The sequence below is a fragment of the Argiope bruennichi genome, chromosome 1 (assembly GCF_947563725.1).
Source record: "Argiope bruennichi chromosome 1, qqArgBrue1.1, whole genome shotgun sequence".
In the NCBI taxonomy this organism is placed as follows: Eukaryota; Metazoa; Arthropoda; class Arachnida; order Araneae; family Araneidae; genus Argiope; species Argiope bruennichi.
This window is the reverse complement of record NC_079151.1, coordinates 46,128,634-46,141,793: the sequence shown is the minus strand read 5'-3', so window position 1 is coordinate 46,141,793 and position 13,160 is coordinate 46,128,634. Positions and strand designations below refer to the sequence as shown.

The following is a 13,160-nucleotide window of genomic DNA, read 5'->3' as shown; positions in this document are numbered from 1 at the left end:
CACCTGTAAATAGAATTCGATGGGAAGGTTGTTAGTATTTAATTTCATTAAACAGTTGACTAATTTACTAATTAGTAATATTTAGTTTAATTTGTAAAGTCAATAAAAGAAATATAAATGGAAAATTTGCAATGCATTAAATAGTTAGTTTAAAATTTGATGTGTAAAGAAATAAATTCAGTGTTTTGTATTTTCAATTGATGTATTTTAGAATATTACACATCATGCATTCTAAACAAAGCGGTTGAAATGAAGATACTGCTTGAAAACTTTGTAAATAGGAATTTAAAAATTCATAATAATTTAAAATAAAAAAAAATTATTGTTTTTAAGAACTATTTATTGATTTTAGAAATGACCTGCAAGAACAAAAATTAAGAGAAGATATATTACCAATTATATTCATGAAGATTCCTTATTATTAGTAATTACAATTTAAACATAACATTTACCTTTTAATATCCTATCTCATTTCTAATATAATTCATAAAGATACTTTGAAGTTAGAATTAAATAATAAAATACGGTATTAACAAAATACTAGTTATAAAATAGAATCAATATAAAATGTATTGCTAATCTTACAATCTAATTCAGCGCATTAATTTTATTATTTTTAAAGAATTTTGTGTTAAATCATCAGGAGAAACAACCTTTTGACAATCTTACAATTTATTTATTTTCTTTATCCTCGACTCGATATAAATTTACTAAGTAAAATACTGGCAATCAAATCCAAAAGTTAAATCATGCACACCCAGCATAATATTTTATCCCCAAATTTAACTTTGCAAATGGAAGTAAATAAATTTCTCAAACGCATTGTTAAAAACACCTTACTACGCTTACGCTGGCAATGTCAAGTTTGTATTCTATTCCACTTTTATTCTTTTAGTTCCAACTGTTGCAATGCCATACAGCAAACTCTTCTCTTTCAAAAATACTATACCATCAAGATAATTTATGTAATAGGAAATATTTCAATTTTACGGGCTTCTTTTATTCTGACTCCATTCCATCAACGGAACAAAAGAGTAATTAGTTTCCACAAGATTTCTATAGCATTACACAAAGGAAAAGCTGACAAACGATGGTCCCCATGGAGAAGATGCGACACGATAAGCCACAGGCTAAAAATATTGCCTGCAATTCCATGAAATTCATTTCAATAACTCTTCCAAAATAAAATCCCTTCATCGGCATTCTTATACATCCTTTTTTTTTATCTTACTTGAACCGAGAGCTTTCGAATTGATTTAGATTCTTTGACTATGATTCCCCGGGAAGAAAATTTCTGTTTAGCAGGAGAAACATTTATCATAGAATCCGACGTATCTTTAAAATATGTTAATGAGAAGGCGGTCTTTCCAGTTGAAGTGGAACATATCGCTGGAATGAGAAGGAAGGGAAAAGATTTAAAACTATGTTGACGTTTCTGAAGTGTTTCGTGTGTGCACTTCTGTTTCTTTGTATAATTTTGCAAGGGTTTCAAGGTTCACCGAATTCATTGCTTCGCCTCAGAAGATTGAAGGTATTTTATGAAATGAGATTTTGTATTCAATACATGTTTAAGAAAAGAGGGAAACATTTTTAGAATAGAAGTAGGGGGGGGGGTAGTATTGTAAAAGAAATAGAAGATAATAAATATATTTAGAAATACATAAGATATTAAAGTATATAATTTATGTATTAGGAAATAATACATTAGAAATACATAAGAAAGAAAAATATGTTGCATTCCTTTAAGAAATTACAATTATAATTAACTATTTATTTTTATCTATAATTTATTTGCATAAAGTACATATTACTCTCGTTTCCGATCATTACAAACGTTATGCTGGTCTATTCTCAAATCCTTCATTTAAAAGTGTGTTATTTTAATTCGCATGTATTGTTTCACATTGTAAAATAACTGAAGATTTTTAACGAGCATATATACGTTAAAGAGAGAATTTCACATATAATTAGCTAACAGTGAAGAATTTTAGAATGGAAGTAAGGGGTTTTTCAATAATCTAGAAAAAGTTGAAAATATGTATTCTAAAAATGTCAATTACGATCTATACAAATAAAAAATATTGTTTTAAATATATTAAGAAATACATAAGACAGTAGAGTACATTAAAACATATAATTTATGTATTATAAAATAAAACACAAGAAAGAGAAATATGTTACATTCCTTTAATATGATTACGATTATAATTAACAATTTCTTTTTCATTTATAATTTATCTGCATAAAGTGCATACTGCTCTCGTTTATGATCATTACTAACATTATGCTGATAAATGTTCAAATATTTCACTTAAAAGTGTGTTATTTTAATTCGCACATAATGTGTTACATTGTAAAATATCTGAAGATTTTTTAATTAGTATATATAATTTAAAGAAAATATATCACATTTAATTAGTAAGTGCTTATTCATAATTCTATTTTTCTTAACTTGGCACATAATGATAAGAATATCAAAAAAGATTATCGAATTTCAATTCTATCTATACTTGAATTAATTCCAGAAATTGATTGAAAACCTAAGTTTTTACATTAAAGAGACACTTAATTTTGATATTGATCCACTGAAGAAAACCCTCAGTTCTTCGTAATTTCTTATCCCTATTTGTTACATGAATTCAAATTGAATATTTCTTAATTAAACCTTTATCTATATGATTATTTTATTTGAAGTGCATATTTCCCATTAAATAGATAATAATTTCCGATGGAATTGTTAATTTCCTATTCTTTCTTCTATTATTAGTGATTTTTTTTCTTTGCACTTCATTAAAAATTATTTAAATTTTTTAAAGAAATTTCAGGATTACACTACTTTTTACTTTACCGTCTTTAAAGTTTTTGCATAGCTTACAATTTCTGAAATTTTCGTTCTTACATTCCCTATGCTCTCAATGTATTAAAATTAACAAATTTGTAATATGTCATCATGCATTAAAATCAATAATTATCTCTTTTTTATGTGGATCTCTTTTATTTAACTGACAATCTATGAACGGTGGGTAGGGCATTCATCTTCAAAATTAAAAAAATAAAATATTTTGAAAAGCAACAAGATTCGTTTGATACAGATGCAGAATCATTTTATTTTGAAATACAATACTTGGTGCTGAGGAAATCTTTCACTAGAAAAGTATTCTGTTATTTATAATTTTTGCGTTTCCCCTTTATTTATCGCTTTGACTAAAATAATAATCAAATGCGATCTTCTCCCCATTTTTACAGAACACTATCCTTTAATGGATACTGTTCTGTATCCATTAAAGTACTTATGGCTTTCCAATATATGATCCATACTTGGAAATACTTATGGCTTTCCAAGAATATGATCCATGCGAAAACAATAACGTATGATTACTTTTTAAAAATATTTGACCTATTCTAAAATTTCCTAGAAGCTTTTTCAAATCATTTTGAACAATTTTTTTCTAACAGTTAAACAATGGAGCCATTCTGTAAAATAATTATGGAATTTTAACTAAAATATGATTCAAATGTTCTTCTGATTATTTTTAATAGCCACAGATTATTCCACTGATTCAAATGTTCCTCTGATTATTTTTAAGAAACAGATAACTCTATGATAATACTGGGATGTTTAAATTCCATAAAATATCTTATGTATAACTTGTTATTAAAATTTATCCAAATAAAGTACTTTTTTAAGAATCAAATTTTGGCAGTCATTAAAGTCGTTTAATTTTAAATGCCTTGAAACTTCTCTGTTTATTGTACAAATATAATTCCTGCTGGAATTAAGTTGCATGACAATACAGGGAAATGAGAACTTAAATGTATGAGTTACACATTTTCAAATTGCATGCTTCCTTTTGCAATATTGTGTCCATTCCGATCTACCCGAAGGTATATGATTAAAGTAAATTATCGGAGCGCTGCGCCAACAACGGGTCAGAATTACGTTTGATTTGTAATGACCATCACCGACCATAGCACAATCTCACCTGTGGGAGAATTGTCCCATTATCGGCAAGAGGTTACACGACTCCACACCATACTACAAACACAAGAATTTTTATTGTTCTAGTGCAAATTTACTTTCTAATTCTTCATGTGATCTGTGTTGATAATTAGTAGAATTATTATTCTTTAATTTTTAGCAATGGAAAAAAATCGCGCAACGAGGAAAACCGAGTGAATTTCATTCAATCAATGAAATGTATTGTTGCACTTAGAATTCTGTGATTGAGAAGATAACATTTTACATTTTTAAAAAAACGAACAAATTAAATTCGAGCAATATTCTGTTTCGGAATTTATGGCTGAAGAATATCGAAATTTCGTTAAATTTTTAATTATCTAAAATTCTATAAATCTGCATTGAAGAAAAAATATACTTACAAAAATATTTGAATTGAATTTGTTTGCTTCATGTTTAATGGCGTCTACTATCGAACATCGATACAAATACACAAAATAACCCACACACTTTTTAGTGAATACAGAAAACATTTGTATAGGCAAAGAAAAGATACTTTTTAATAAAGTCCGTATATCTGACATAAGTAAAGAATATTTCAATGTTTTAGAAAATGAATATTTAATAGAAAAATGTGGATTCTACAAAAATAAAATCCGTTTTACAATATTTCTTAGAATTTTAAAACACTGAAGTGGAAATTTCAAAAATTGTGAGGAAGCCTTTTCTAAATTTTATGCACGTTCTTTTATTACCTCTCCTTGAAGGCAAATATAGTAGAAGTCTGAATTTTATTGACTTAAGCGAGAGAGGAAGATAAAGAACTGAAGACGGAATTATTCTGCTAAAACCGGAAGACGTGGCACGTTCTCTACTCTCAAACTTAACAGAAAGGTTTAACACTATTTCGAGATTGAACTCGACTTGAACAAACAACGACACGTTTCTCTCTAATGCATTTCACTTATTTATTCCCCCTTTATCATGGAAAAACGGTTTTAACATAATTTTAAATCGCATCCAGGAGCAGTTAAAAAGATTTAAAACAAAAAAAAAAAAATACGAAAAGGGATGGAAATGCAGTAAGCGACTGAGATAGAAATAAAAATTGGAAAAGCAATTCAGAAAAAGGATTCCCTTGAGTTATCTCATTTCAGGAACTTTTTATTTGGTTTTTTTCTCTCTCTCACCGTCGGGTGACAGTTCCGATTAGGAACTGTTATTCTTCAGACATGGAAACACGATTCCATTTTTCTGGAAGAGAACTGCAATGCTGTCAACCCAGCAGCGAAACCGAGGGGCTTGAAACAGAGCATCTTCCTATTGTCTTATGCCTTCTACTTTGCTCAATCGTTTACCGTTGTAGACATATATCTGCTTACGTGTTGGAAAAGTGTTTAAATTCTTTCTTACCTATCTGCAGAAAAATGTCAGCTTAAGACGATGAATTACATTCGCAATGTTTTCCTTTCAGAAATGTTATTAAATTTTTTCCGCGTCTTTGAAAGCCGGGTAAGATTGCTGCTTTATGTTTCAAAACAATGGGATATGGTAAGGCCCTAAAAGATTGATTATTTCAAGTTTTTTTTTATTTTTTTACTTTTACGGTATCTCTTACATTCTAAAAGCATATAATAATGGCCCGATGTTGGCTGTTAAATTGTCATCATGTTTTGAAACAAAGACGAAACTTGATTTATTAAGTTGTTGTTAACCCTAAAACTTTATTTCTTTCCTTCAAGCATTCACATAATCTGAATAATGTGTATTTTTAAAAATAATAATTTGAATTTTTTTAAAATGAAAATTATACTTTTTAATCTTTTGAGTTTCAATGTTCAATGCGTTTACACAAATATATATATATATATATATATATATATATATATATATATATATACTTATTAAAATATCAAAACATTTTATGAAAAAAAAAATTAGCACTATTTTTTAAAGAGAATAAATGAATGATTTTAAGAAAAAAAAATACCAAATAAACATTTCTATCATGTATTGTGATGAAATTAGAATTTATGTTTTAAAGGTGAAAAAAATATGGAAGACTGCATTTTCTTTCTTCTATGCTTCCAAATGGATTTTAAAAATGAAAATAAAAAATATTAAGGATTTATGATAAGTGAAATTAAATTATAAAAACCTTTTATTGTTAGAAGTAATGCTTTTTCAACATTATTTCTTTGTTTGGTATGCATTGCAATTATGCAGTTACTATAATATATAAAACGCTATTGCGATTGCAAAATAAATAATTTTGTCGCTCATTTTCTACTTAAAAATTATATATATATATAATTTGATTTTTTTATATTTATAGTTAATCAATGAAAGAACTTTTGAAATTAATTTTTATTTATTAGATCTTTTCATTGCTATAATTTATCAAAACTTTTACACCAAAGTTATCCCATTTCTTTTAACACATTTCAATGCATTTCTCCTTTTAACAACTAATTGTAGCAATTATTTTTATTTTGAGGAAATCTAAACCGACTCTCATGAAAATTATTTATCGTATTTTCATTTCAAAAATGTTTTTTTTTCTGTTTCAATTTCACGTACAATTGTATCTAAACAAGATTTATTTTTTTCATTTTGAATAATTCAACCCATTTAAAACAAAAACAAAAATATGAAGATATATTAATATTTTTTTTTCTATTTATCATTTGAGAAGCTTGGGTTTCTTTTCAAAATTTGTTTGAAAAAGAATTTCTTTTTTATTACTTGTAAAATCTATCTATCTATTTCTTTTCCTCTCTATACATATATAATGAAGCATTTTCCATATAATATAATGATATGCTACAAAATATTCTAAAAAGTTCAATTTAGTAAATTGTAAGTTCGGAAATTAAATTTTCGTTAAAATCTATCCCAAACATGAAATATACGTTGAAATGTTTATTTAGATGGGCTTTTTTTCCCCTGAGTAATGAAATTTATTTCTCTTTTTCCTCAAACGCAGCATTAAAAATAGAAAAACCTATTTCAAAAAATTTCCTCCTCCTCTTCGAAGATTTCGATTGCTGTGCGAATCATATCGTTCGTATCGATATACCACCTGCACACATGCTGGCACTAGAGTTAAATGAGCAGAGGAATGGATACATCGTAAACTTTCATTTTGCAGCCTCATATTCCGTAATGAGGAAGTACTTTCCGGAAATGAGATGTCAGGAGACGCACTCGATCGGAACTGCATTTAAAAGACTATCTGCAAGATATGAATTTTAAGAAGAAAAATCTCCAGGAAAAAAAAAAGTACTCCCCTTCCGGAATAAGCAGAGACTATTTATTGATGATGATAATCTTACATGGATGAGAAATTGAGCGTCAAACCTTTATTACAAGGGGAGTAATGGTTCGAATTTTGTGATTATTGTGGTGTTTTTCTAAAATGAGCGGGTTTTCTTTTGCTGAGATATTTTTTATATGATATTTGTTTTTAGATAAGATAAAAGGATTAGTATTTTACATTGGCGCGAGCACTTGAGATTTAAGGTATTCAAATAGATTCAGAGACGATTTTACAAAAAAGTAAATATTTTAATGTTTATATGATTATATCTTATAAATATAAGGATTAAATGATGAATAAAAGTGAAATTATTTAAAAAATATTTGTAGCTTTTGATATATATATATATAAATGTAAATTTTAACATTTATTTAAAAAAAATATGATTGTTGTAGAGAAAAAAAATGTTTTAAGTTTTCATTTTTCTTTAATCAGCTTTATTATTTCCTTACACATATTTATTAGTAGGGGAGTAATGTTTCGAATATTGTGATTGTTGTGATATTTTTCTAAAATAAGAGGATTTTTTTTGCTGAGATTTTGTTTATCTGATATTTGATTTTAGCTAAGATAAAAGGATGAATATTTTTGATTGGAGTAAATACTTGATATTGAAGGTATCTGATTAAGTTTATATTTACGAGGATTTTTAATTAAGGGAACAGTGGACTTTGAAATAAGCAAAAATGGACAAATATACGAAAATTTATTTTTATCGTTTCTTCACCAAAATATACGTTTATATCCAACTAAAACAATGTTATAAGAGGCATTGTTCAATAAAATGAATATCTCATAGGCCTAGAGAAAAAAAAGCAAATTTTATTTACTTTCCTCAAAATGATATTGCATTTAAATTTAAACATATTTCGAATGTTCCAGGCATCTTAGTATTTGAAGTACTTAAAAATAAATAATAATAAAGAATTCGGTCAAAAATTTAAAAAAAATAAATATTATATGCGTTTTATATTTCGAGTTTTTTAGATAGTTAAAAGTCAATTTTAGTTTCGAAAAGAATAAAATTCTTATGAGGATACAGTAAGTGTGCATACCAATATTTCTAACTAAGTTGCATTTAATTGGAATTACGAAATCATACAAGATTTCTTATCAAATAATCTTATATTGGGTAATAAATTTTAAAAAAATTGTAGACAAAATTAAAATTCAGTCGATTAGAATATTTTGATATTTTAAACCTTTTTTTTTTAAATTTACTTATTTCTGTTGTAATACTAATTCATAAAAAAGAATTCATAAGTGAATAATTCGCAAAAAAGCCTAATAGAGTCCACCACCCTCTTAATATAAGGATAAAATGATGAATAAAAGTGAAATTATTCAACTATATATGTAGCGTTTGAAGAAAAATCATATTTTGATGTAAATTTTAGCATTAACTTACATTGTTACAGTTTTTCATTTTGCTTTGTAACATTACATGTGTAATATAGCTTAGAGTGTAATTAGTTATTATCTAATATTTATATTCAAAAACAAAATGTTAGTGTGTAATATATGAAATTATCTACGAAATTTTGGAATTTTTTTCAGCAATATTTGCATTAAACAATAATAATACTACTTAAAGCGAATTCAACATCAAATATGCAATTCATTACCTTTTGCATACCATTATGAGCACTAATTATAAATTTCATAAAGATATCTTGATTATTTTTCGAATTATGATGCTACTTTTACAAAAGAATCACGAAAAAACTTCAGAAAATGTTTTCAGAAATCATGAAATATCTTCAGAAAATGCGTTTAAAGTTTTTAAATGCTTATAAATAAGCATAACTTACATGCCAATAGTTTATTGTAAGTTGGCTTCTAATTGAAGTAAAGAAAAATATCACTGAAAACATAAAAAACATCTATTTAATAATAGTCTTTACAAAATTATTTTTGTAATTAATGTGTAATTTTTGTAATTTTAAATTAATGCTATTGTTTTTCTGAATTAATTTCTAAAGAATTAGTTAATTTTGCAATAAAACTAGTAAGATACTGGGCAAGGGTATCCAGATGATATTTATTTCATAGCATTAATTTTTTTTTAATTTCTTTTCAGTTATTTTATTAAAGGTATATTTATTAACATATTCTTGATAAATTATCCATTCAATATTTATTTTCTTTGTTATTATATGGTGAATGGCCTAAATCAATACTGAAAAAACTAATTTATATTTCACACAAAAAAAAAACCCAATAAGCTTCTGTTTATTTTTCTCAAAAAAACTGCACCATAAACCTTATTATCAAAGAATCCTTTTCCTTAAAAGAAGAAAACACTTCAAGACAGACTTCTTCAAAGGCAACTCATTAAAACATATCAAAGTTCAACATATATATTTTTTCTTCTGGGGCTCTTCCAATTTCGGAGATCCAGCAATTCTTCCAGATGCAGAAATTGAAACTGAGCTCTGATGGCAATACACTGAGCTGCCTTTCCATCACTTCCTGCTCCTTTCCATTAGAAGGGACTAAAACAAAGGAACAAAATGAAAGCCCCCTCACTGAAAAGCTTCTATACGTCGTTATTTTGGCCGAAAAATGCTCTTACCATCCGAATAATCCTGAAATGCTCGCTTTTCTTCCTTCCTTCTTTCGTCTCATGATTCAGTTTTGTCTTGACTGAGACGGCAAAAACACTTTCCTGAGGATGTTGGATATACAGAACTTCGTTTCCTCAGCACGAGATTACATTTATCTTGGAGGAAGTAGACCTTTTTTGCATAAATGAGATCAGTCCATCTTCTTTGTATGCAGAATCCGCTCAACTGTCGTGAGATTGGAAGCGGATTCTCTTTCATTTTAAGGCTCTTATCTAAACTTTTTTTTTTCTGTTTTTTGAATCCCGTAGAACGACGAAGTCCTATTGTTTCTACTTCCCGAAATTTTCACTACAGTGAAGTCTTCAGCACTTTATTAAAATATATGTGAAAGAATTTTTGAGAAAAATTTTTCTGCAGAGTTCTTATCTCTATTTAAAGTACACGTTTAATAAGTTTCAATGAATTCCCATTGTTCAAAATTTCTAAGCATTAAGAATATATAATACGCTACGTAATAATTCTTTTATTGAAGTTAATAAATTACTTTCATATAAATTAATAATTAATAAATTTCATTAATTTAAAATCTTAAGAGACTTTAATTAATGATACCAGTTATTTAACATTAATTATCATTAGATAGAATAAATAAAAGAAAAAAAATAGTATGTTTCCAATTATGCAATAAAAAATATCAATAAATATCAAATGATGATTCGATAAACGAAATTCAAATTGGTATGTTTTATAGTATGTAATAAAATATTGGGTAACTTGTTTTCCTTATATTTGGAATTTTAAGCAATCCTTGCTAAAATATTTACCTAGTAATTATATTAGTTGATTTGTTGACTGACATAATCGGGAAAAATATAACAATTGAGTGGATATTTTTCAAAAAATCGTGTCATTGCCACTTTTCCAATTCTCCACATAGTTTCTAATATTAATGTTCAAATAATCATAGACAAAATATATAGAAAATTAAAATCAATGAACCATTTAAAATAATTATCGTTCAAAAAATAATTATCTTTAAATAATTATCGTTCAAAAACAATACGAAATTGAATAAGATATATATAATTCAAAATTGATTTATCAAAAGTAAAGCTTAAATTCTGATCTTCGTGATTTTTGTTTTATACCTCATATATTTACTTTTTAGCTAGTTTATCTTCATATATGCTTCTCTAAAATAAACACATATAAAATTAATGTTTAAAATTCTATATGAAATCCTAGAAATTTTTTTCTTTGAATTAATCAATATACTAAATATAGTAATAATTCTTGTCATTTTAAATTATTTATAATAAACATATAATTTTTACATACGTATAATTAATATATACCATCGCTTCAAGGGAAACTCGATCAAAAAAATTTGCACCAAACTTAAAAATGACGACTCATATATTCGCCCAATTTGTTTAAGTGGGAAAAAAATTATCATTTATTTAAAATAAACGAATTCTAATTGAGAACCTAGACGCACTCTAAACAATTTCTAACATTTCAATAAATTGCAGTTATACTTCCCGAAGCTAAAACAATGGTTTCTCTTAATGTACAGAATAATTAATTGTTCTTAAGATAAATACTTTAGTGTACTCCGTATTCATTAGCCATAAATCAATTCGTACAATTAATTATTCTCTAGAAAGCTTATTAATGACTTTCTGCTTTTTAATTAGTATTTAACAGGGTTTGCAGTTTTCCTTTCTTTCACGTTTTTTATTTGTCGTAGCAGATGTAAAAATTGGTTTTCTGCTGTCTCGTTCAATTGTTAAAGAAAGACAGATTGAGATTTATTTTTGTGTAATTTACTCTGAAATTTATTTTTTAAGTAACATAGAAAGAGAAATTTTCCAAATTTATTAGTGGGTATATTGTTTTTTTTTATGTTAAAGCTGTAGTTCTGATTTCATTTGGGAAAAAAACAAACAAACATAGGACATAAAACAGCATTTACAGTTTTAAAGTACTGAAATGTGGTTTATAAAGGTTAAAGAAGTCAATATTTATTTACAGATCTTTTGCGCAATAATTCCAATTCTGCCAACAAACTATATGACCTTATTATAGTGTTCAAAATATATGAATTAATTAATATGCCAAATTCTTTACTGGAATACATTTTTAACTTGTTTGCTATTAATAGCTGTTTAATAAAATGTTTTCTTGTTTCACATTTACCAGTGATAAAATTAATACCAGTTTGTCATGAAATTTCAAACCAAGCAAAAACCATCATTTAGCAAGCATTTTTTTAAATATTTTTTCCCAATATTTTTGATAAATTTAGGAAAAAAAAGGAAATGAATAGCCTATATTTCATTTCTGCTTTCTTCTTATCATTATTATATTCACTAAAAATCTATAACTATATTCATTAATTTAATATTTGTTCTTAATGACGTCACTTGATTTATTAACTTATCATTATGCTGGGTAATTAATTACTCCTCACCAAAAATGCCCTATTTTTTATATTAAATGTGTTAGGAAAACTGTAAATATTAAATTAATCCCAATATTCAATATTCTATCTCAAATTAAAATGATAAAACTGAGCAAATACTGTTTTTGAAAATGATAATAATGTTTATCTTCAATAAATACGACACAAATATATATAAATATATAAATAAGTTTTATTTCCCGTGAGTGATGAATTATTTATATGATAAAATTTACAATAAAATTAATAAAAAGAAACGCATTTCTATATGAATTTTAAGATTCGTAGCGCTGCGTGCTTTTATTTGTGGTTGAAGTTTTAAATAAATATAAAGAAATATTATTGTGAAGTGCCATATATACTAATGAATCTGTTTATGGAGATCTCTTATCGATATGAAAGATTATTAAAGAAAATCAAAGGCTACAGTCGATTATAGCAATTAACATTATATCAATTTCTGAAATGAACTTTTTTTTCAATTCAAGAACTGTACTTTATGATTGAATTTGTACATTTTACAGTCCTACGTATACTTACTCAAAGTATTCTAAATTAGAAATTATTAGACTGCTGAAGTGAACATTTACGTGTAATGTTTGATAAATATAATTAATTTCTAAAATGATATTTATTTGTGTGAAAACTGTGGGATATTTCTTGCAATTTTTATAAAGATAAATTGATAAAAATGGTATCTATCACGACACCCTAAGCCCGAATTACCGAGACAAACTGAAGTATGAAATTAAGATTGATATCTCCACAATGGCATATTTTATGACATTAGAACTATATACAATTTCCCATGATTATCCAATTCCGAAAAAAAGGCTGAAAAATTGGTACATC

General features: G+C 26.2%; 1 protein-coding gene across 2 annotated transcripts in view; it reads left to right on the top strand.

Moving 5' to 3' along the window:
• LOC129979136 (lachesin-like) overlaps nucleotides 1-13,160 on the top strand; it is a 427,503-nt gene that overhangs the window by 170,369 nt on the left and 243,974 nt on the right. The gene's annotated exons all lie outside the window — the stretch shown is intronic.